Source organism: Cydia amplana, chromosome Z (genome assembly GCF_948474715.1).
Source record: "Cydia amplana chromosome Z, ilCydAmpl1.1, whole genome shotgun sequence".
Classification (NCBI taxonomy): Eukaryota; Metazoa; Arthropoda; class Insecta; order Lepidoptera; family Tortricidae; genus Cydia; species Cydia amplana.
This window is the reverse complement of record NC_086096.1, coordinates 36,937,488-36,964,072: the sequence shown is the minus strand read 5'-3', so window position 1 is coordinate 36,964,072 and position 26,585 is coordinate 36,937,488. Positions and strand designations below refer to the sequence as shown.

The following is a 26,585-nucleotide window of genomic DNA, read 5'->3' as shown; positions in this document are numbered from 1 at the left end:
AATGAAGCACCCTGTATTTAACTAAATATTATAAGAGTAAGGAGCTTTTTCAGTTGATAGCGTGACGAGTCTATTTTTGTATAGGATTTTGAACAGCTCGCCAAGCGAGATGTTTTGGAAACTCAAAATCCCATACTTACCTCACGTCACGATATCGTATGAAATTTACACTAGGGGGTAAGGTAAACGTACTGGTGCTCGACGCGGTCCCAGTACATGTCATCTTGAAACTTAAGTCATTGTCAATACAGGTGACGGCAGCATATATTGGGCATTAGCATGTCGAGCACTAGTACGTTTACCTTACAGCTGTCACGTGAAAACCTTTAACGTGTGTAACTCATTAGCGTTGCCGTGAGAATAAAACGTTGACTTTGACTATAGTTATAGTTCTTTTCATTGAGGAATGCTTCTATAACTTATTATTTCCGGTGGCAAAAATTGTACGGTAAAAATTGTGTGTTTCACTCGGTAGCCAAACTTGTTTAAACCGCAAAGCTCGAGATTCCAAATTTCGAACCACTGGCTACGCTCGTGGATCAATTTTGAAATATTTCGTTTGCTCGGGTATCGGGTACGAGGGGTTAAACAACAACTTTGTCCCCTTGTAAAACAATTAACTAGGTATCTTTTCCAGTTTGGTTAAAAATATTGCATTGTAAACTACCTTTAATATACATGTAGGTACCTACTAATTATTTTATTTTCTTCCAATCGTACATACGGGAATGTACTTACTGTAGAACAACTTCGTAAACTGTTAAAAATATTTTACCAAATTAGCTCCGTATTCCTTTTGTAATATGGCGAAAAATTACATATTTTATACGTCAATCATGAATTCTTTTAAACAATAAATATGGAAGAAGCGTTTCTCATTCGTTATTCCTTACAAGTCCGATCTGACGTCCAAGCTTTATTTAAATTGTACAGTCATACTTGATTAAATGTGTACCTTATCGCCTTTGTATTAAGGTTTACAAATATATATTTTTTCTACTATATGGTACTCACAGCAACACATAACTGGCCAATTTGGACCTTATGTATTAGCCAATAAGGTTCTTTATAATTTGAAGGTACACATTGGTACTGGTGATACCTGTGTCGTAATGTTTATGGGTTTTATGACTTTATTTACACAGTTATATAATACCGTTGGACAAATACTGGAATCGATGGCATGGAGACGATAAATAAGTTATAAAACCGGCCATGCATAATTTAGGGATCCGTAGCCGAGAAGTTTGTATGAAGGCCTGCCACCTTGTGGCCTACAACACAACACATAACCACACATAACGCAACGCACGCTTCTTGCACGTTTGAGGGTGTGCCATCTTGCGGCTTACTTTGGAAACATAAGCTTGACATTGGCACGAAGTATACAGGGGGCTCTAATGCTGCCTAAAGTGTCTAAAGCCGCAACAGTAATGCAGCCTCAGATGCCATCCGAATGTCAACTTTACTGTTCAAGTTCCATTTAAAAAAACAACGGGTTGCACACCGGGAGTGTCGGCAGAAGTGAAAACTCAATGACATTGTAACAGTTTTTCGATTAGGTCACGTGTCCGTCTTACGATTTTTCAATTGGTCGAATCTGTCGGTCACGTGACCTGTCGCGAGTTTAACATTTTTCCCCATCAGAAAAAGTGCACAGCGGCGCTAAAGAAGTTTTCACTTCAAAAAAACCGCTTACTTGCAGCTAGCTTAGGCCGCAAAAATATGTGACACGCTCTTATGGCTCTACAAATAAGATCGTGTCAGATATTTTTGCGGCCTTCGTAGTGTAACATATTATTGCATGTGACTGTACCGTAAAGTGTAAAAATATGGTTGCACTCATTATACTCAAAAATATGTCCCATAGCTCTTATGTCAGCGAATTAACCTATGGGAGATATTTTTGAGTAATATGTATGCACCTATTGTTTTACACTTGACTGTACCAATAGTGTGCCTGCTTAGAGCATATTGTATGCTCTAAGTGTGTCTGGGGGCTCTGGGGTCTTCTTTACCTTCCTTTTAGTATTTGTAGACGGTTAAAAACTAAACAAAAAAAAAACCACGTCGCTCTAAAATAAATATTTTGAGTTACACATCCCATTGTCTTAGAAGTTGATATGGCATTTCAATTGACGCGTGAACCGGGCGTAACTGATCTTGACGATTGTCATGTTTGTCACGTTGCATTGTCGTTAGTCATGTCATGGAGTTAGTCATAGATTCCTTGTATGCCCTGAGATAGGAATGTGTCTTAAAATAAATAAATATTTGAGGACAATCTAACGCCCCGAACCACAGCATAAATAATAGTACTAAGTACAGAAGACTCACTCTCTAACAAAACGCGTCTATTACGATCAGCACAGATATGGCCGCTAGGTGGCGACAGCGCCACGCGTGGCTTATGGCTTTCCCCAAAATTGGGGCCGAACGGATGTACTTTTAGCTACCTGTAGCAAAGCGACGAAATCGCGGAGTGAGATACGCTTGACCGAAGTAAGAAAAGCTTGTTTTATGAGTACTAGGAGACGATATAATATGTACTACCTACATATGCATGAACTTATATAGATACATAGTTACATACTTAGATACATAATAATATGCATAACTCAGAAACAAGACACATATTCGTGACGAACAAACAAATAAATGCCCTTACCGGGATTCGAACCCGGGATCACCTATTTCGTAAGAATGCCTATGAAAAATGTATAATATATCTTTTACTAACTTCTGCCCGCGACTTGGTCTCCGTGGAATGAAGAGATGATTTGACAAAAACTATCCTACATCCTTCCCAGGGTCTCAAACTATCTCCGATACTAAATATCATCTAAATCGGTTCAGCGGTTCAAGTGTGAAGAGGTAACAAACATACATAGTTACTATCGCATTAATAACATTAGTATGGATGATTGTCATGTCGCTTTACGATGACAAGATGCTACTTATGTTAGTCATCATGTTAGTCATAGATTGCAATTTCCATTCATGAGCTGGCTTGGGTATGTTCAAAGGTCCTCTAGCGACACATTATAAAAGAAAAAATAATTAAATAAATAAATAATATCTGGGTGACCGAGCTTCGCTCGGAAAACATATAATAACTCGGAAATGCGTATTTTCCCAGAGATAAGACCTAGCTAGATCGATTTTTCGCCCCCGAAAACCCCTATATACCAAATTTCATCGAAATCGTTAGAGCCGTTTCCGAGATCCCCGAAATATATATATAAATAAATAAATAAATAAACAAGAATTGCTCGTTTAAAGGTATTAGATAGATAGATTATAGGATTATAGGACATTTATACACATATTTACTAAGTCCCACAGTAAGCTCAAGAAGCTGCTGTGGGTACTCAGACAACGATATATAATATTACAAATTACAGTGTAAACTCCTTATAACGTCACTCGATATAACGTTTCACTCCCTAACTCTATAACGTCGACAATTTTGCCTCTAGTTGGTTTACTTTAATATTAATTTCTCTCTATTTAACGAAAACTCTCTATCTATAACGTCAAAAAGTGTCCGGTCCCTTGAGTGTCGCTATATAGAGTTTACATTGTATAATATACAAATACATAAAGACATAGAAAACACCCAAGACTCAGGAACAAATATCTGTGCTCAATAAATGCCCCTACCAGGATTCGAATCCAGGACCGCGGCTTTACAGGCAGGGTCACCAACTAGGCCAGGCGAAAAAGTTGATTCATGTTCAATGTACAGTCAGAAAAACTATGTATTAGCTTAGCACACCTGCATACACATTTTTAGGGAGGAGGGGGTCAAGCCGAATATCACCAAATATCACGTAGGCTAGAAGGGTCTTCTTCAACCTAGCGTTTTCCCGGTCTAGCGCCAGGGTCCGCTTTCCTGCTCAGTCTTCTTCACTTTGCCCGGTCTTCGGCATCCTCTGGTGTGAGATTGTTCTCTTTTATGTCCGGTATAATGACTTCCAGCCAGTGCTTCTTGGCCTACCGCGGCCGCGTGATCTAGGGCATTGGCCAGTGAGGTTGAGGCAAATATCCTCTAAAACACCTCACACAATAGGTAGTATTACTGCAATGTTTTGCCGCCAGAGTACAGCACTAGCGACGTAAGTACCTATACCATATAGTAAGTTATACATACTGTACCTTAAACTGTTTTTTGACAAGTTTTCACAGACAGTCAAATATGTCATTGATACATCAAGGCGGTTTGTTTACAAGGGGCCTACCGGGAAACGCGAAATAGAAACTCAGCTATCTGCCTCTTTATCGCTCGAATATGCAAGAGTGATAGAGAGACTTACTCGTAGACTTTTACTTATTGTGGGAGTGGCGCCCCCAACGCAGAGTTTCGTGTAATATTCTCTATTTGAATGGACGCCTCCATTCAGAAATTTTACTTCATACCTTTTACCATGTAGGTAACAATAGTAAAGAAGTACCTATTTCAGAACTTAATAAAACGAAAAACATTTGTTTAAAGACGAACTCTGACACATCTTAAGTGGAAATCCATCGAAGGTCACTTTTAAATAAACGCAGGAAACCGAGTCACAGTAGAAAAAAAAACACCATTTTAAATGTGCGTACGTCGAGGACCTTATGCTATTGGCAGAAAGTTTATTTTCGCTTGCCATGACTTGTTATGGGGGCAAGATGTGACTAAGTTACGAATATAGCCAAAGGAAACAGAAACGGGCGATAGCATTTGTTTTTTATTCTAAGGCAGAAGTATTCTAACAAATACAGAAATGGAAAAATGGTCTTTTTGGAACGAATCAAGGAAAACTGAGCTTTTTATTGGCTTGTAACTTTTGACTGCCTTACATCACAATTGAAACTAGAAACTAAGAAGCTTATCAAAACACGATAATTCTTAATTTTCACTAATAATATACAAGGTGTAGGTAACAAAAATAGCGGGGATCCGTTCAAAAGGGCATATACATATTCGGCATAGTGTTTTGATTAGAAAAACGAAAAGAAGATTTTTGAAGTGAAAACTTCTTTAGCCGCGCTGGGCACTTTTTGAGGTGGGGAAAAAATGATAAACTCGAGACGGCGTAAGGCGATCACGTGACCGTAAGCCCCGTAAGTTGGCCACTCATAATTTAAATGGCATTTAAATCAATAAAGAAAAACTTAATGTTATATGACATTTATGTTGCGGACTCCTTTTCAAGACTCTTTACCTATGTTCAAATAATTTGACGTTGTCATGGCAGTATGTAAATAAACATGTCAATGAAAAAGTGTGATCTTATTTGAGAATGATAATAATATATAATAAATAAATAGAATACCTCCGCTAAACGTATGTATCGTGTTACCGGGCGTCGGTAACATAGTGAGGTGAGTTTTAACTTCTATCGGCACTCCGGGAGTGCAACCGTTGTTGCTTGTTTTTGATGGCTCCTCTACACGATGGGCCAGCGCCGGCCACTCCAAGGAACGCATTTATGCGTTAGAGGGAGCAAGCGATATTGCTATCTCATTCTACTGCATGGCTGCGTCCCTTGGAGTGGCCGGCGCTGGCCCATCGTGTAGAGGAGCCATGACACGAAACATTTTTGGCCTTTGTATGGAGAGTTGGCTGGCTGACCGACGAGTCCGTTGACCATCAGCCTCATAAAAAAAAAACCTTTATTCATACTCTGAAATCTGCAATTATAACCTAAAGTAATTAAGTAAATAAATAGAGTCAGACCGAGAAAAGTCTGCAGTGATTTTTATAGCTCACGCAGTGCAAGTGTCATTTTAAACGTCAAACTTCTATGAATTTATGACGTGTAAATAACATTTGCAGTGCGTGGGCTATCAAAATCGCTGCAGACTTTTCTTGGTCTAACTCTAACGCCTTTGTTGTATAAATGCATTGTTATTAATTATTTCAGCATTTAATTCTTGGTTGTGTTTGGTTGGGTGCACAGACCTTGGCACGGCCGCGGCCTCCGATGCTCAAAGGAATGACATAACGCTTGCTCGCAGGGTTTTTCTGAATTATATGTTGCTAAAATCTTATTTTTACAGTTTTTCAACGTTTACTAATTACTTATGCGAATATACAGTCACAAAAATCCTCCTTCACAAAAGTCCTTTGAAAACATCGACATTCATATCATCCCGAAATGTATGACATAAGTATATAGGTACTATATAGGTACCTACGTTTTATTTTGAGAATCCGACATACTTAAGTTATCAACCTTTGTACACAATAATAATTATTGTTGGTCAAACCAAATTTGTCAGTAAATAAGAATAAAAAAATACTATAATCAGCCTTTTCTTTTGGGTGCTAGTACTAGTGTAAGACAAAGATAGTATGATTCTCTCTGTCTATGTTTGAAATTAGATAGTCCCTTGACAAACTATATATTATATACTTACAGATCGAATATGACGGACACGTCTGTACGTAGGGTGCTATAGTTATTGGCCACTACATAGTAATTTCCCACTCCTAACAATAAGACTTCTTTTCGCTTGTTTCTTTCTGATCTGTTAGGAAAGGCCAATTACTATATCGTCAGGTGACAAGCAAAAGTCACTAATTACTATAAAATATTTAAACAAAAATCAACCATCTTTTCGTATTAGTATTGTTCACTATGGCTATGAACTTGTAAACGTACTTAGTGAATTTTGCTTGTCACCTGACGATATAGTGGCCAATAATATAGCAGTCACCCTACGTATAGGTAGCTATTATTAGCTATAAATGTAGTTCGTTTAATTCCCATTTAGTTTTTGAGATTCGTAAAAGAGATAAAATCGAGCAAACAGCAATGTCCGTCCCGCACGACACCTCAGCGAAAAGCAAAGTTTGACGCTCTCCGGTGACCGTGTACGTGAATGTACCTACGTGTATGTACATTATCGTGCCTTACCGAGCTCGGGCGATTTAAGAGACATTGTACGCATAGCTGCCATCTTCGACCTGGCGTGGCTCACTCCGCGATTTCGTCGCGTCGCAACAAGTACCTACAAGTACATCCGTCCCACACCAATTTTGGTGGCTAGCCGTAGGTCGCGCGGGGCGCTTGCGTCACCTAGCGGTTATATCTGTCGGAATCGTAACAGACACGTTTTGTTAGAGAGTGAATCTTCTATACCTAGTACATACTATTATTTATTCTGTGTCTTAACAATCGAAGTACGCTCTCATTCTAAAACTAGAACCCCTAGTGTAAAATTCAATCGATAGCGTGACGGACGTACATACACGTTTGTGTTAAGTCTCATTTTGTATGGGATTTTGAACAGCACATCAAGCGGGACGTTTTGGAAACTCAAAATACCATACAAAATGAGACTTAAAGCAAACGCGTAGGTACGTCACGTCACGCTATCGAATGAAATTTACACTTTAGAGGTTCAGTGTACGTCAAGTCGCGATAATTCCTGGAAACGGACGGGTATTGGTAGAGCAAATACTTACGAACCAATATCGCTGTGGTAGCTAAATAAGGAGTTTACTCGTAAACTTTACTCATGATTAATTTTGTCGTGGTTAAAAAATAACTAAATCACGGTCTGAGAAAAATTATAATACCTACTAATAATTACAGTACAGTCGCCATCAGATATATCGGAGCGTCCAAGGTGCTCAAGCTCTGCAAGGTTAGGGTGCGTGTTGAGATAATTTTGAGCACCTTGGCCGCTCCGACATATACGATGGCGACTGTACCTATGTAGTATTGATACTATTACCTAATTTAATTCTCCCTACAAAGGCGACTTATCTTGCGTTTAAGGAATTTATTTCCGCTAAACTATCCTACAGCTATTTATGTTTACCAATAAAAAAAAATTCTCTGCATGAAATGACACCCTTTTCAGTGTTACAATAATCAGTTAACACGAAACTTTTTCCTTAATACCAAAATTGGCGTCAAAACACTTACACAGCACGCAATGCAAGCGTAGCTCGTAGTGATAATTTGCCGTAACCACCCTTAATATACTGTTACCGGGTGAATGTTATCATTTGCTGCGTGGGCGCATGCGAGCTTACAGTAGTTGACTGAACCAGCATAATGTGGTCTCAGGACTTTAAAGGTCACACGAACCCGCAGCCGCTCCAAAGGGCCTACCGGGAAACACGAAAATCAATATTTCTTTATCTGCATCTCTATCGTTCGAATATGCAAGAGTGATACCTCTATCACTCTTGCTCTGCCCCTCGGCAGATAACGAAATTTCAAACTGAGGCGATTATCGTGAGTGTATCATATTCATATGTCAATAATTCTTCACTATGTTGATTTGTGTGTTCAAACATTGGTCATTAGGCCAACGCGCTAAGCAATCGCAATGACAGCTGTAATGGTCGACCGTAATGACAGTGCGTGAGGTCCATGTTTGACAGTAATCTGCTGCGCGGGATTACAGCCGCCGGCGCCATCTTTAATTCCAAAGAGACTGGCCAAGATGCCACTGTACGCCGTATAGGCCCCCTTATGCATTGCACTGTTACTTACCTAACGTTACTCAGTGACGGAATCAATATAGATAAACATTGAGGTATATACAAGAGACGACATCTCGAACAAAATGTTTCCGTACCTCAGAGAAGTGCATACACTTCTTTGCTTTTAGTACGTCACCGACCACTGACGAGATGCCACACGTAAGTATACAGAAAATTTAATAAAAAATAAAAAATAAAAAAATGCCTTCGTGCGTGTTTAAAAGTTGCAACAATAGCACAAGAAAATATAATAAAAGGGCATGCATGCACTTCTCTGAGGTGCGGAAACATTTTGTTCGAGATGTCGTCTCTTGTATATACCTCAATGTAGATAAAGTTCGAATACGGTGCATGTGACTGACACTTATCAGGCTCATTTACATAATCACTGAAAGTTATCCCTCCCTAGTCCATAAATGTGAATTGTGCATGCGTTTGAAATTATCCAATTCAACAAAAGTTATGATTGCTAAATAAAAGTTTTTGTAGAAATAAACTCATTTATTATATAATAAGTGGTATAAAACTAACTAGAGTCAGACCGAGAAAAGTCTGCAGCGATTTTGATAGCCCACGCAGTGCAAGTGTCATTTTAAACGTCAAACTTCTATAAATTTCTGACGTGTAAATAACACTTGCACTGCGTGGGCTATCAAAATCGCTGCAAGTTTTTCTTGGTCTAACTCTACAATTCAAATAACTAAAACTAAAAATTCAAAATGCCTATCAAAATTTTGAGCCCTTGGTAGGGTGCCCATCAGGCAGGCAGCGTTCCCGCGTTGGATTGCTATGGTCAATCTTTGAGCGAGAAAGCTGCCTGCGCGAGGGTCATCAGTAGCCTCCCATAGGCGTTTGCTGAGCGCCTTGTGGAGCCCCCTACCCTAAGGGCCTTAGTTTGGATTGTCTAAAATAAAATGTTCTATGTCAAACCTCTTGCGCGGCACAATATACTCAAGGAGAGGTTAAAGAAGCTATCTTATGGTTATCTGACTGATTAATTTGCCTATATTTCTGTTGTATACTTGCTTTCTATTTTTCTACTTCTTTCCAATGTTTAGTGTATTTTCCCCATTCCTTTTGGTGTAATATATTTATGTTTATTCTATAAATTTTGTATGTATTTATATTCTTTATCTTTCTGGTACCTTGTTGTACATTTTGCTGCATTTGTCACCCTCTTTTCAGTATCTCCTCTCATCTACTCAAAGGTTAATTGGAAGAGATAGAGATAAGTTCACCTTTGTACTCCTTACTATTTTTTTATTATTTTTAATATGTCTTTTTGTACAATAAAGAGTTTACTACTACTACTACTAGTACTACTACAATATTTGACGTTGTCAACATGCGCGCAGTATAGTTGAGTCGCTCGCGGGGGGACAACACGTTGGGTCATTTCTGGGCTCTAGTCAGACTTCTATAGTTATTCTAGTTAATTGAATATAGGTATCCTAAGTGATAACAATTAAACTAAGGCTATAGTTCCCTGTATTTGTATCACAGCTCCCGTTAACATTATTTTTCACCCACAACCGAACAATGCGCCATTGCTTGTCATTGTATGGAGATGCGTTGACAGTTGGTGTCATCGTGAGCTACTGACTGACGGTTTTTGTCACGAGGGAAATTAGGCTGATTGACAGTACAATTAATACAATCATTAATAGAAAAAAATGACTTTACAAACTTTGCAAAGTCATTAAAACTGCGAAATTCGGGTACAGTTTTTTTGTTGATATCTAGTAACACTTATTGAAACTGTAATGTAGAGGCCCAACGGAGCCGACATGTCTCATTGATAAAAGCTTCTTTAAAATATGTAGATTTTAAAAAATCAGCATGAAAACTTAGCTTGGACTGAATTTTTTAAAGAAACTATTCTTTTATCTATTTAATTTTTATTTTTTATTCACTTTTTGTTGCAGTTGCAAGTCGACAATGTGACGTTGCCACCGGCTCCCGCCCAAACGATTCGCCGCCATTTTGATTTAGCATAGACAATCTGTGTTGCCATGTAAGTATTTAACCAAATTATTACTATACTTTGGCGAGCAATTTCCGGAATAGGCGAATACATTTTTAATCAGATTCGTTCGTATCTTAATAAAATTAAATCATGTCAGAAATATGCGATAGCCAAGCCGTTATATTTGTTTAAAAAAGTATGACAAAGATTTTGGACAGACTGTTACATTAAAAAATACTTAAAACAGGCTTGATCAAATATATTCGATCCGACAACTTTTTCGGTTCCAAGACTTAAAGTAGTACATTTTATGTGTTACTTTTTTCATGGAAAATGTTTCATCACTCATCACCTACCTATAGTTTACAGAGTCATATATGTACATAGATATTCTATATACATTTAAATGCACGTCTGTGAACGTTTAGCTATTTAAAGTAATTCAGGTTGGTTTCTTTTTAAGCACTAACTATTTATTTCCTCTAATTAACTTGTATTACGGTCAATCGAAGCTAAATACTCCGCCATTAAGTATTTATTGCTTCGAGTTAAATACTAGTCCGGGGAAGTATTTATTCATACCTTGAGTGAGTATTTTTCGCTTAGGTACGTACTTGTTTCCAAGGGGGTCAGTTATCTCTGCAGTTTACTGTACCTACATTATCTATAAATACGACAACGAACGGCCTGAATGTCATCATTAATGTAATTTCTATGAACATATGACGTTTATAATGACAATCCCTCACTTTATTCCATTCAAGTCCATGCAATGTTAGCTTAAGCGAAATTTAAAGCCCCATTTAGTAAAAAAATTGAGTAATTTAACCCCAAAGAGGGTGAAAATGGAGTTTATAACAACAGGCGGAGGGTAGATTCATATAGTTACAGTAGGTATAAGAATTTTACAGTTATATCAAAGTATTTATTTAGGTAGGTACCTACATAGGTGTAGCGTATACTAGGTATAGCGAGTATTACAAAATTCTTATTACCATTCGACATGCTAAAAGCTCTAATCATTAAGCAGAGTTTTTAGTGCAAGTAAGAAGGGTGCAAGCACTTTTATTACCGAGTATCCTGGATGGGTAATTAAGGTAAATTATTGAGACACAGGTAACCGAAAGCGTAAAGTCGTATTTACCGCATTATTTAGTGTAGGTAATTAGATCGTGCAGGGTTGGTGCAGGGTATTAACTGATGCTGGCGAGGTTGCGGAAGAGTACTTCGGCGTTCCTGGGACCTCGCCGTATAGCAGCGAGGCGGCAACAGAGGGGTTTTAGTGGGTAAACCTGGGGTCTCATTAGCCCACAACCATCCCGGCCCGTCCACACGCCGGGTGGTATGCGTAAAGCATTTACCATCTTAAAAAAAAAGAAAAAGGGATATTAACTGATCAATTTTAAAAGGTTGTTTTATCTTTTCATTTTTAGTTTAAAGTTTTTCTCATCCTAGCATCAGAAGTGGATTGACGAAAATGAGACCAACTTGAAACTAAGTATAATACTTTTTACCTAAAAAAATTTACAAACGACGAAGTTCTGCCCTTTTCACGTTCTAACTGGTATGTTAGTGCGAAAGTGACGGGCATCGCGACAGGCGATAAAAATGGAAAAAATATCCAATAACCTCCTCTGGTTTTTGAAGTCGGTTTAAAAATAAACAGAAAACATGTCGTGTAAAAACCATTCTCTGGCAACATCGACAAAAACATTTTTGACGTTTCTATCGACTGGTCAAGAAATATATTTATAAAAAAGTTTAACGAGTCAATTGTTTGTGACAGTTCCATAAAGTTCCATTTGTTATCGATAATTCGCAAACATACCATTCGCAGTTTTTTTCTTTCTATTATCAAAAGCAAGAATTATACCTACAAGTTTTTACACCTACATACGTATGTCGGTAGAATTTGATAGAAGCGGCTTGCAATAAGAAAAACCCCTAAGTAGTTAGTACCTACTTAATTTCTAAAATGAGAAACGGACTCTGTCTCTCTTCACGCTTAAACCAACGAACCAGACCTATTGGGCCTTACATAACATGACTTAAATACAACATTTTGACTTTTTCTTACTCGGGTAAAATCAACGAACTCGAATAACTATAGAAGTCTGATTAGGGCTTAAAAGTGACCCCACGTGTATTGTGTCGTGAGTAGCGCGTTACCAGACGTGAGGAATTTTGGCCTTTTGTCAGGAATGCGGTCGGAATACGAAAATGTCAGGAATTTTAGTGAATTAAAAAGGTACATAATTCAAATTTACTTATCAAGCATAGATATCGCATACGGCTAGACCCCCCCGTCGCCCACCGATACGAGCGTCAGGAAAAAAATCACAAATCAGGAATTTTGTCAGGAAATTTCAGATTTGGATCTGGTAACCCTAGTCGTGAGCGACTCAACTGTACTGCGCGAATGTTGTCAACGTCAAATATTGTAATGCCGCGCGAGAATTTATTTTAGCCAATCAAAACTTTTATTGACCAATCAAAACTTGTTTTTATAGCGGGGAATGGTGTAGGTACCTATAGGTAATATTCAAATTCATGTGATATTTTACCAGTCGCTTTTCGGTGAAGGAAAACATCGGGAGAAAACCGGACTAATCCCAATAAGGCCTAGTTAACCCTCTGGGTTGGAAGGTCAGATGGCAGTCACTTTCGTAAAAACGAGTGCCTATTTCTGGGATTAGTTGCCAAGCGGACCCCAGGCTCCCATGAGCCGTGGCAAAATGCCGGGACAAGGCGAGGAAGATGAAGATGATGAATCATTTTCAATGTATGTATGTGTCAGATCAGATAAGTCTGGTCTGAGTCATCATATGTCAAAAATATATTGAGAGCTTCGTCTATACTCGTATTTTCCGTCGTTAGCTAAAATTGTATACAATAGTATTATGTACCTGAATGTAATGTAAATCTTGTTATATTCGTTATTCGGGGTGTCTCAGTACAACATTGTCCGAACTCCGAACCAGGGATGTTGCGGATGCAGATTTTTTGACATCCGCGGATGCGGATGCGGATGCGGATTTTTAAAGGCTCACATCCGCGGATGCGGATGCGGATGCGGATGTCAAGATTAGGTACTTAGAAAAACGTCAAATATTACATTTTTAGCATTTTTTTTATTAAAAAAAACCAAACGTTTAGTATTTGAGCAAGAATATAGGTGCGTTATATTTAATAAACAGTAACTTCGCCGACTTTTCTGGATCTAGACGATTTCGTTATAGGTAATGACGAAATTACCTAGCACTTACGCCGCCGCTAAGACGTTCCTGTACCGACTTGTTCGACATCCGCATCCGCATAAGCTCCGCATCGATTTTATGCGGATGCGGATGCAGATGCGGATGTTGAAAATTATGCGGATGTTCCGCGGTTGCGGATGCGGATGCGGATGTTCGCAACATCCCTGCTCCGAACCAGTCCTATTGAGTATACCTGATGGTAGATAATGCATTCCTTGTCGCTAGGGTTGTGACGTTTTAAAAGTGAAATTAATGCAGATTGTGACAGACTTCTATAGAGTCTATAAGTTCTATAACTATAGAAGTCTGTCTAATCCCACCAACCCCACGTGTATTGAGTCGCGAGCGACTCAACTATACTGCGCGCAACTTGACAACGTCAAATATTGTCATGCCGCGCAATAACTTTGACATGTAGAATTTTAATTTATCGAATAAGAAAAACTTTTAGTAGCCATCAAGCATCACTTTTTTAATAGCAGGAAATTATATATGTATTTGGTAAAATTTTAAGTATATTGAGTAAAATTCTGCGGGCGAGGTATATTTAGGGAGAGGGAGCGGTGGAGGGAGTGTTACGTGTCAAATAAATAAGCGTCAGTCATTAGGACCGTTATTTTTTAAAGTCCAAAATGTACCAATGGATTCGTCTATGTAATATTCCATCGGTGGTTACCCTATATAGAAAAATATTGTATTTTGCTAGTACCTAGTGTGTATCTGACCGTCAATCAGTGTATAATGTACATTGTAAGAGCCAGTTTTATTGAAACTGCTTCGATAGTAGATATCGCGTACTCAACGTTTAGGGTTGGCACTGTTGTTTTTATGTAAGTATATTTGGGTTCAAATATGAAGTAAAATCAAAACGTAGACACGGAATAATACAGTAATAATAATACAGTAATAGTAATTTTGATTGAATTGTTACACGTTTTTACAAAGGCAAACCCTATAATAAAAATCACACGGAAACTAGATTAGATTATAGTTACAAGGGCAAACTCTAAGCAAAACCTTATAGGTTAAAGTGGTGTATTCCCATTTGTCGAACGGGGACAAATGGGAATGATTTGTATGAAAAACCTATTCCTTTCAGTGTCCGGTGGGTACAAATGTGAATACACTGATTAATGTTGGTTCGGTAGAAGAATATCAACGAAAACTTATCGAATTTTCATTTAATTTCAATTGTACATCGTTAGCCTTCATACAGCAATATAATTTTAGTATAGGTAAAATAGCGCGTAATATACTCGTACCTATCTTAGGGATTTAACAAGTAAAACTTTAAACAGAAGTATACTTTCGGAGTAATAGAGGTAAATAAAACGTTGAAATCCTCGCGATTGCCAAATTTTTTTTTTCCATGAGTTATGATAATTAATACAATAATGCACTGCTATAAAAATTACATAGCTGCAAAAATGCGGTTTTCACCGATTCAATAACAAATTACACGTAGTGGCGACCCTAGCATGCAAACCATCCTGTCGGCCAACATTCGTATTTCCACCTCGTTAGGGACCATTATCCAATGACATTTATAGCATTACCAACTTATCGTGCACCTGGGAAAAATCTGAATTGACTATGCCCGTATAAAAATAGTACAATAGTCGCAGCATAGGCGATAATGTGGTCGCAAATGTAAGTTTGTACACGTCTTTTATATCGAACATGTTTGAAAATGTGGTACTAGTGTTACTCGATGTATGCACTGGGTTTATTATTGTAGTGTACGTGAGGTATACAAATGGCATGCAGTAGAATGGATAGAATACAAGAATAAATACGCAATACACGGTTATCACAGTGAAGCAATCCTCCTCCTTTTTTGAAGTCGGTTAAAAACGAGTATAATTAATATAATTAGTATATACATATATTTTACATTTCTACTTGGCCACTTAACGCTAAATAAATCAGCTTGATGCAGCCACGCCGTCAACCAGATCTAAGCTGAGCTGACCATCAGGATGACTCACGTTAGAACGGGCCGTGCCCGGGCCGAGGCGTCCGACATGTAAATTTCTATGACGGCTGGTCGGTGATCACGTGGTGCTTTCCATAGAAAACGAAGCGCCGGAAGCTCCGGCCCGGCCCCGGGCCCCGGCCAGTGATGCCAACTCGGATTTAGAAAAAATGCTAGACTAATGTCTAGAATATGCCAAAAATGTGCTAAAGTTTTTTGAAGTACCGTAAAATGGGGTGAGTAGGGTCAAAACTGAAATTCAAACCTCGATAACATTTTATTTTTACATATGAAAACTGAATGGTGTATATAATAAGTGTTCCGGACGTTTGTATTTTAGTTTTTATTTAATTTGAGTAGTTCCATTTCATAACTTTGACGATAAAGAGGAAAACCCACCTCACCCCGTAGTGCCTCCTATTTGGGGTGAGAGGGGTTTTCATACAAAGGTGATTTCGGAAGATTGTTGGATCGATTTTTTTTTATTATGCGTATTACTATAGCTCCATTTTAAATTGGAATACATAACTTTTGTAGCAGTAGCCGTAAAATCCCTTCTCACCCCCCTCTCAAACCTTCTCTCCCCATTCATAACCCACTTCTCCCCGGGAAACCTACTCACCCCGTTTTACGGTATGCTAAAATGTCACTTGAAAATAGGCACTTAAATTATGGTGTCTAAAAAGATGCAGTACTTACTAAAATACACCGTAATTTGTGAGTAGAAAAAGTCAACACTGGCCCCGGCCCGGTCTAGCGTGAGTCATCCTATCCCGTGGCCTAGTTGTGAGTCATTGACATATATATATCTCAGGACTAGCCTTACGGGCAATAAGAATGGAGCATGAATGGGGCCAGTACAGCGGTGTGAAAAAGCTGCAACGCGATTGGTTGATGAGTTCGCACCACGCGCGCGCGGCTGCGCGATTTGTCGCAACTAGTTGCGTTAGACTACACGATTGGCTCGAATTCGTGAGTGACACCGCTGAATTAGTACCATTTATAGTGCACGTACGGCCAGTCCTGAGATATAAGCCAATGTTGTGAGTACTCCTAGAACCAGTAGTACCGCCGTCGTCCATTTTGCGACATTTTTCCACCGCATTGTGGTGTCACTCGAGTTTACAAAGGGCCTGTTTGTTGTAAACGGCTGTGCCAGTGTTCGCGATTTTTATCGGTTTTTATTTTATTAGGTAGGCTATTGTAGATATCGTAAAATATCATGAAAAACATACATACCTAAAGTGTCATTCTATGGAACTTGCTAACTATGTAAACAAACCGCCATATTAAAATTGTCTCTGAATGTCAATTTACTAGTGACTTTTATTTACATATTATAGTTAGCAAGTTCCACAGAACACAACAAACACGACGCAACAACAACACAACAAAGAAGAAAACAAGTGGTATCTACGGGCCTTCTTTCAAAAAACAAAATCGATTCATCATTTGAGAAATCAGAGATACACTTAAAAATCTAGAGACCACGCTAACTCTGCATGTCATTTGCAATGCAATGACAACGTGTGGCGATGTCATTTTATATAATGGTACCTCGTCACTTTATTATGTTCAAATCGGTGCAAAGTTACCTAAGATAGACTCTAATATTATCACATATTCAAAATAATATGTGATATACTCGTATTCTCTATGTATTCTCATCTCCATACATTTCATGTTTGCGTACTTTCGCCTACGCCCTATAAATAGAGAATTTACTAACATTTCTTAGTTATTTTAACACAAAAGTTACATAAGATAGATACATTACCTATTCTTACACGGAAATTCTTAAACGCACACGCACACGATGTCCAATGGAAGTATTGTGAACATCTGCGTTTGCGCAGACGTCCTTGCGACCGCCCCACTTTCAACAGTTGACCACACAGCGCCATGGCATGCGCTGTCTTATGTAGCTTTACCAATTCGTACTTATATGTACGAGTATAGTACTTGATATACCTACTGTGTTACTTAAGAGTCGGCAAGCTCGGTTCTCCATACAAACGAAACTCTGTTTGTATGGGAAGATGAAATTCGGCCGAGCTTGCTACTCTTATTAAGGAAAACGTTTTATACGTAGTCCCCTATTAAATTTTTGAATAATCAATTAATCAGTATTGTCATATGTCATATGTTACACGATCACCTCTTATATGAACACGCACTTTAGTGAATGACAACAGAGGCGTGTTCAGATATTTGTGAGCACCTTGAGCGCTCCGATATATCGGATGGCGATTGTACATAAACTTGGCCACTTCTTGGACTAGCAGTTCTCTTTGTTTGTTAGGTACTTGTTCAACGGACCGAATCGGTATCCGCTATAAGCCTTTGTTCAGCCGACTTGGAACAAGGAGGTTGTGTTTATCGACCAGTCTAATCGGGACGGTAATGTACCTACTCGGGTTCTGGTACTTCTGGTGAAACCTTGGTTACCCTTATTGGCGGGGCACGGTACGGTCTCGTGGCTACCGGCTAAATCAGTTTTGTTTGACCTTAAGGACCAATCGTGCCAAGCGGCATAGTCTTAGACAAAAGTACATACTCAATCACTGCACTTATTTAACGAATTCAAGATTATAAAAATTATACAATACAATACAGAAACAATTCTAGTCTCGTATTGTAGCAAAATTCTAGTCTACTTTAAAACGTCTTGGGAAGAAACTTCAAAAACTCGTCTTTAAGTGTTATAAAATCCGCAATCCTAAAAAAATCCAAAATTTTCGCTTTTTTTTCGGGTTTTGACAAAGCGAGGTTTCGCACTTGGACTATTCATTAGGCCAACATAAACCAGTCATCAAAATCTGAACTACGGTGATGTGACGCAAACGCTAAAATGAATAAAGTTACTGAATTACCTACACGAAGAAGAAGGAAAGTAGGTACTTTATTCCTAAACCAATAAAGCACACATACACAGGAAACAAAATCTTCTTAAGACTAAATTTATGTTAGGCTGCGATTTCATTAAACCACTGGATACTTTGAACATCTAAAAAACACGAGTCTAGCCTAGTACCTATCATCAAACACTCATAAATACGAGTGACATAGAAACGAGACACTGTACAAGTGTAACACTAATATCGATGGTACATTAGCATATGTTACATAACGTTACATGTAATGTGCTATATTAACGCGTTGCCGGCATTTACCGGTTTAAGGTGTTTAGTGAAACGACTATTGTCATTAGTACAAACAGAGAGAGGCTCTTAACAGTCCATCGGTGGACCTTATGCCTTTCGTAATAAGGTTTACGAACTGTCCAGTGTGTCCAGTCTGTCAGTTTACAGTGTGGGCGATGGTACAATAGAATTCTTATAATTCAATCTTATATGAAGTAGCCCTCACGTAAAATGTTTGTACACATTTTTTGGGATTTTAGCACAGTAATTTATTTAGATATGTACATTTAACTAATAAATATACAAACTGAAATACATGTCAATTATTTAAAAAAAAGTGACAAAGCCCGGAAGTGGTGAAGGCCGGATCAAATCAAAATATTTAATAAAAATAATTTGATTTGTTCCTAAAGTTGTGTAATAAAAATACGATACGTTATTTCTTAATATTTTTTTAAATTTAAGTCCATCCAAAAGAGACTTAAAGAAACTGTCTTAAGGACCATCACTCGACGCGACAGATATAATTTACCATGGAATGTTCTACTCTGCAGAAACACCCATTCTGATTAGTATTAGGGCTCATTTAGACGGCGCGCGAACTTGCATGCGATTAGTTACATTGCGGACCATTGAGGTTGCAACAATTCAGCCGACCGATCAAATAACGCAATGTAATGAAACTCGCCTACGACTTCTCACACTGTCTAAATAAGCCTTTACTGTCCCATTCGGGAATTTTAAAAACGCCCGAGTGCGCGGTTTGCCACGACGCAATCGGGCAAAAAGCGAAAGTGGTCGCTCCAAAAGAAGAATGGAGGCCGCCCGGGCTTAGGGCTGCCAAAACACCATGCTCAATAAAATTGAATCGAAGTACCCTGTACCCTGGAACGAACATGTCTAGTCATATTTTTCGGAAAATGAAATTTTCATCTCAAATTGAAGAGCTCTTAATGAACTAGTTAATATCTTTTGCTACCACTGTATAATATTATGTAACACAACATTTTGCCGTTTTTGCGTAATGACACTAATGACACGGAACCCTTCGTGCGCGAGTCCGACTCGCACTTGAACGGTTTTTTATTTGACTGCCTCTTGTGCACTGATGAAATGTTTATAGTTCATATACTTACGCAATGGCTTCTCATTTGCAGACTTCAATTAGGATTTTAAAGATCCGCGACTGAGATAGTGACGAGCACTTAGATGTCTACCTCCTAAATTACAATTACCTAATAATTTCCACTAATGAATTCGTTAGACAACCCTAAGAACTCATAAGACTCGACCACATCATCTGTTCATCCGACATAACCTTTATCACAAACCCATAGGGTTGTTTTTCGTTTAACACGTAACATATATTATTGGTGATCGGTCTGTAGTACAAAACTTACCAGTTTTAAGAATCGGTGCCACAGGTTGGTTTGGTAGTAGATAACATAAGGCACTGGTTTTAGTACATTTTAATGTTACAGGGGGCCTAGCCAACGAAAATTCACGTGGCTATTTCCACACATTAATGATTAAAGTTTAGACTGGCGTTTTCTTTCTACAGTTGTCAGCTTGGCTAGGCCCCCTGGAGCCGTTGCATATAGCCGGCCGGAAGAACGTACAAATAAACGCCCTTACCGGGATTCGAACCCAGGACCATCGGCTTCATAGCCAGGGTCACTACCGCCAGGCGTGGCTCACACCGCGATTTCGTCGCGTCGCTACAAGTACCTACAAGTACATGCGACCCACACCAATTTTGGTGTCTAGCCATAGTAGTTGCCGCGCACCGCTACGGAACGGGGACGCCTGCTCGCGCTTGTCATATCTGTCGTAATAGACGCGTTTTGTTAGAGAGTGAATCTTCTGTACCTAGTACTATATATTTATCATGTACTACCACCTAGGCCAGACCGGTTGTTACAACCCTGGTCGGTCGGCAACTTTAGTCTAAGAACTTTTAAGTGTTAATTTTTTAGATAACTTGATAATGATAGCCTGCCGAATCCGTACAAATGTTAACCTTTCACATGTTAGCTTAAGCGTAGGCATAAGGCCGGTGCAGCCTTTGGCGAGGCCGGTCGCCTTATCCGTGCGGCGTGGGCGCGGTTACGTCATCGGCAAATGTCATTGACAACTTGGATCGCGAATATTAGGGCACAGAGGAATTTCTTCTTAGCTGGGGCCTTACCATGATGTCCTTATTGCGATTCTGTTGAGGACCTAAACTGAATAAAGGACTTAGCTATATAAGTCGCACAACTCCGTCCCTTAGCAGTTCAGTTTTAGGTCCTAAACAGAATCGCAATAAGGACATCATGGTAAGGCCCCTGGAGTCGGCGACCGAATACATACAGCAGTTGCAAGTGCATTGCCGGACTTTAAGATGGGAGTATGCTCTATTCTTTGAAGGTCGTATCGGTCCGGAAATAACGCGGGCGACAGTTCATTCCACAGTTTAGCTCTGCAAGGCAGGAAGCATTTGTAAGTTGTAAGCAACGCGAATCATGAATCATGACCGCAGGCTATATAGGCGCATCCACATTGCACCCATAACATATTTCAAGGGTTGGTGATTCTATAAAAATAGAGCAGTCTGTACCCGTAGTGTAAATTTCATTCGATAGCGTGACGTGAGGTTCGCGTTTGCGCTTAGTATCATTTTGTATAGGATTTTGAGTTTCCTAAACGTCCCGCTTGGCGTGCTGTTCCAATTCCCATACAAAAATAAACATAATTCAAACACGAACTCTTGTAACGATATCGAATGAAATTTACACTAGGGGTTCTGAACCACAGAGGAAAGCATACGTTGCGTAGTTTAGTTATGCCTTTGCTATCAATTATTTTTAATAGGTATTATGTACAATTCCTATTTCTAGATTTAATTTAATCGTATGGCAAGATTCGAGTCGCTTAAAGTATTAGAAAGTAATAAATAATTAAAGAACTATATCCAATGTCTTGGCCCATAGGGCTGCGTCTTCACTAGGAGCGAGCAAGTCTTCATGGTTGCCAATAAACTTTCTCTTAGGGCAGTCGACTGTTATTGGGTGGATAGTCTGCTTTGGAGCTCCGCAGTCACACTCTGGCGAGTCTCGCCACCCGCACTTGAACATATAATCGGCACAGCGTCCATGCTCAGTTCGAAGTCGGTTGATCTGGCACCATTCCTTTCTGGGAGCCGAAAAACATCCTGGCTTTTTTGTAGGGTCGAAGTTCGATAGGGACTGTCTAGGCGGATCTGACATCCAGTCCTTTCTCCATTCCTCATTTATATTGAACCCACATTCCCGCAGAATTTTGGCTGTTTCGTATGGTGGGTTCCGAGATTTCAGGCGGTGCTTTGGTGGGTGTAGGAACTCTTGATAGACGGGTAGGTTTGGGTATTTCTAGATAATACCGATGGAAACAAATGATCCTGCTTCAAGTATTCTAATGACACAACCGAAGGTCTACATGTGATTATGTATGTATGTCTATGTTAATAGCGCGAGTTAACCCACACTTGAATAACTTAACAAGTGATTTATACAGCAATCTACTAACTTCTTAATGTTGTTATACAGACAATGAACTAGAATAACTATACAAGTCTGACTAGGAGATAAAACAACCCTAAGTGTATTATTGTGCCACGACTGTGTACTCGGATAGGGTATTTGACTGTACCTATTTAAAATAAATTATTTTACACCATGCATGAAATAAAGAACCAGAAGATTAATAGAGAAACGTAGACAACAGTTATTTTTAGACACATTTTCTATTTTAAAACCCGTATAAAACTATAAAGAGTAGATTATTTGATTGTGACGATAGTGTTTCATATCAATTCCATACACAGTCAAGACATCCTCCAGACTGAGCATAGTAGCGCTACCCCCTCTGCCACAAATATACGGTAGTTTTACTCCATTTTCGAGTCAAAGTGTCTTTGTGTGACGTCCGTGTCTTTGAACGGACCAATCACGGCGCGGGACTCGCTCACCTCGTCCCCCGCACCCCAGTATTTTTGGCAGCATCGGTTTCATGAAATAATTGCTCTAAACTCCGTCTAGAGGATTCCTAGTCTATGATTCCATACGACAGTCGACTCAGGGAACCAGGGAATAATTTTCATTATTCACTATATGCCTATCAATATCATGATCTATCTGATTTTACAAGACTTCCAAGAAGAGAATCTCACACACAGAAATATCTTCCAAATGGTCCCTAAATGGTACTAAAATCTTATATTGATTCACATACTACATGATGATGATAACCTCTAAATCCGTGGGTTCGTCGACCGTAGGCGGAACAAGGTTTTATTGTACCATAAATAATTCGGCTGCATTATCGAAATAAAAATAAACTGCCAAAATGAGCGGGAGAGTCGAACTTTATTAAGCGCAACTTGATTTGATTTATATATCAGTCCCTTCCTCTAAGCCATGAATCTCAAATGTACAATAAGCTGCAGAGATAACTGGCCCCCTGCTCAGAAATAATATGTGACTGTAAATTATTTGCTTTCTAACAGTTATTCCAAGATATAGTCGCCCACCGTATCGCCTTAATATAGGTTTCGTATTTAAGTTTTAAGTTTTGGTACATGCCGCTATGCTATGAGGAAATTTGTTTTCGCTCCTAACTCTTGTAATATGTATAGAGGATATGTATGGTTAACATACATGTAATTGTCTAAGAAATATTTCGATAATGTCAATATCCAGAGAGGAAAATGGGGACTACATTTTCATGGAGAAGCGGTCGTCTATCCTCTTAATTTTAAAATATTTTTATGCACCGCTTGTCATCATTTGGCTCGTCTGCTCGTGAGCTGGCTATCACATAAAAAAACTTAAATTAATAAGTTCTACAACTTTATACTGAAAAAATGCACTTAAAAGAATGAAACAAGAAAATATCATCTTAAATTGAGTCGCTCTTCAAACTCGGGTAAAACTAATCTGTCGGATTATGCGATTTTAGTATGTACCTATTAAGTAAAGGTAGAGTATGTTCGGAAAGAGGAGAGTCGTGGAATGTCTTGATACATTGGCCCCATATATTCCACGACTCTTCTCTTTCCGCACAGACTGTAATAGGGTAGATATCTAGATATACTAGATATTTGCTGAGAGGGTTGAAGTTCAGCGACACAATTACGAATATCATGTACAGTCGAATAGGCTACATGACTAATTCTAATACCTTTAAACGAGCAATTCTTGTTTATTTATTTATTTATTTATATATATATATATATATATATATTTCGGGGATCTCGGAAACGGCTCTAACTATTTCGATGAAATTTGCTATACGGGGGTTTTCGGGGGCGAAAAATCGATCTAGCTAGGTCTTATCTCTGGGAAAACGCGCATTTTCGAGTTTTTATATGCTTTCCGAGCGAAGCTCGGTCACCCAGATATTTTCATTTATGGTATCAATCGATCGGGTTTGTTTTTAGGATCAAATGTCTATATGGGGCCCATTGCATTAAAGTAACACAAAAGTCAGAAATTGTAGTCAAAGGCCGACAGTCGCACTTCACTCGCGAAACGCCCTAAACAAAACGACAAGGGAACGTGACGTCAAGGTCTCTGGGAGCCCATCTTGTAGTATGGACAAAACAAGAAAATTGTGTTTTTGTCGGTGAAATATTGCGTTTATGTATATGTATAGTTGCTACTTATACAATATTTTATGGATGAAATGTAAGGAATCGAATGGTACCCTTACTTTTATCGTTTTTGGAAATTACAAAAAAACTTTTATTTTGAAACTTTCAGGTCCTGTATTTTTGTATTTTTTCAATATTTTATTTTAATATCCACATTATTGTGATAAATTGCTCTTTTGCTATCTATTTTACTAGATTTTGTTATAAAATTCAACATGTGTCATTGTCTGTGTCTTAGAAGAGTAAATATTTTGGAACGTTGGCTTGTAAAGATGTTTAAGAACTCGACCGTACATTTCAATATTTATCGTGATTAAAATGCCCGGCGCCTATTCAGTATTCGTATTAGCGCAGCCTTCGCGCCTCATACGTGCAGGGCTTGCGTCCGCGGCGGTCGCTCGGGACGATGGCGTCGTGAATTAAATTGTCAAGCGTGAAGTGCGTTAGGAAAGTGCAGTGCCGTGTGTGTGAGCTTTAGTTTTTTTTGGCTAATTTGTTTTATGACGGTGAGTTTGCTAAAATGATATGTAGGTAGCTATAATTTCTGTTTAGCCCAGTGGTTAACTGGTTGTGAATGCCTTAAGGCATTAAGTCCGCCTTTTGTACTTTTTACTTGTTTTTGAAAAATAAAGTTCGAAATAAAAGAATATCTAATATACCCTTAGATTATTTCCAGCGTTTTTATTCTCTTATTTTATAATTATACGAATTGTGAAAGTTTATATTACTTATTATAATTAAAGTCGCATATGTTTATTGTGCAAATCAGGCATAATCGATACCTTGTGTTTGTTTTTTTAGTAAAAGTTAAAAAAAAAATATTTTTATAAAAGTTTATTTTGCAGAAAAAATATTGACAATAGTCTAATCGGTTACAAATACTCTTTGACTAACCTCACCTGAAAAGGCTTTTATGAGGACATCGGCATATTTTGCAAACTTCGCATTCTGCTTCTCAACCACCTTGCCTTGATACCCGTGTCTCGTTTATTGAAGTGTCACCCCCTTATAACAAACGCAATTTTTTGCCGTTTTTTGCATAATGGTACGGAACCCTTCATGCGCGAGTCCGACTCGCACTTGACCGGTTTTTGAGCTCTAGTCTGAGGGGCTACCGCGAAAACCGAAATTCGCAAATTGCGGGGATCTTTCTCTGTCACTCTAATTACGCCTTCATTGGAGTAAAAGAGAAAGATCCCCGCAATTTGCGAATTTCGGTTTTCGCGGTAGCCCCTCAGACTTCTATAGTTATTCAGGTTATTCTAGTTCGTTGCCGATTCAGTTTATGGAAATTATTAAAAGGAGAAGAATTGTCAGTTCAAATTATACTAGCCATGAATACAGGACGTGTAGGTGTAATGTCCTTATATATTTCAAACGCAAGAGTGGGTAGTGCCGAGGCGTTGTTTTAGTAAGTAAAGCTGTTAGACATTGGCCGATTTGGGTAGTTAAGTTGGCAGCTTGGTACCTTTCCATGCAAAACCTTGCAAATATATTATCTAGATTGTGTGTGATTTTTTCCGTGGTATTTGGTCTTGATTAAAAGGTAAAAAATCAATATAAAAACTATAATTTTGCGCTTGTTCTACCGATGACCGAAGAGTTGCTATTAGTTCAGTATAGACCTCAACCTTCCTCTTGAACCACTCTATCTATTAAAAAAAACCGCATCAAAATCCGTTGCGTAGTTTTAAAGATCTAAGCATACATAGGGACAGACAGACAGCGGGAAGCGACTTTGTTTTATACTATGTAGTGATTTTCAAGAACGATGTAGAATTTATTTAGGTGTTGTTAAAGACTAGACATCAACGCATCCTGAAATGCATTAAAAAATACGGCTAAATAGTTACTACATAAGTGTGAATATAACAAGGCAATTATATAAAATACCGGCCAAGTGCGAGTCGGACTCACGCACGAAGGGTTCCGTACCATTACGCAAAAACGGCCAAAAAAAATCACGTCTGTTGTATGGGAGCCCTACTGAAATATTTATTTTATTCTGTTTTTAGTAATTTCTTGTTATAGCGGCAACAGAAATGCGTCATCTGTGAAAATGTCAACTGTCTAGCTATAACGGTTCAT

At 38.6% G+C, this 26,585-nt stretch overlaps 1 protein-coding gene across 6 annotated transcripts in view; it reads left to right on the top strand.

The window, feature by feature from the left end:
• LOC134661262 (titin) overlaps positions 1-26,585 on the top strand; it is a 74,154-nt gene that overhangs the window by 5,361 nt on the left and 42,208 nt on the right. For all 6 annotated transcript variants that reach the window (XM_063517249.1, XM_063517250.1, XM_063517248.1 and 3 more), the window contains exon 2: positions 10,411-10,499. The gene's annotated coding sequence lies outside the window, so the exon portion shown is untranslated. The remainder of the gene's footprint in view (positions 1-10,410; positions 10,500-26,585) is intronic.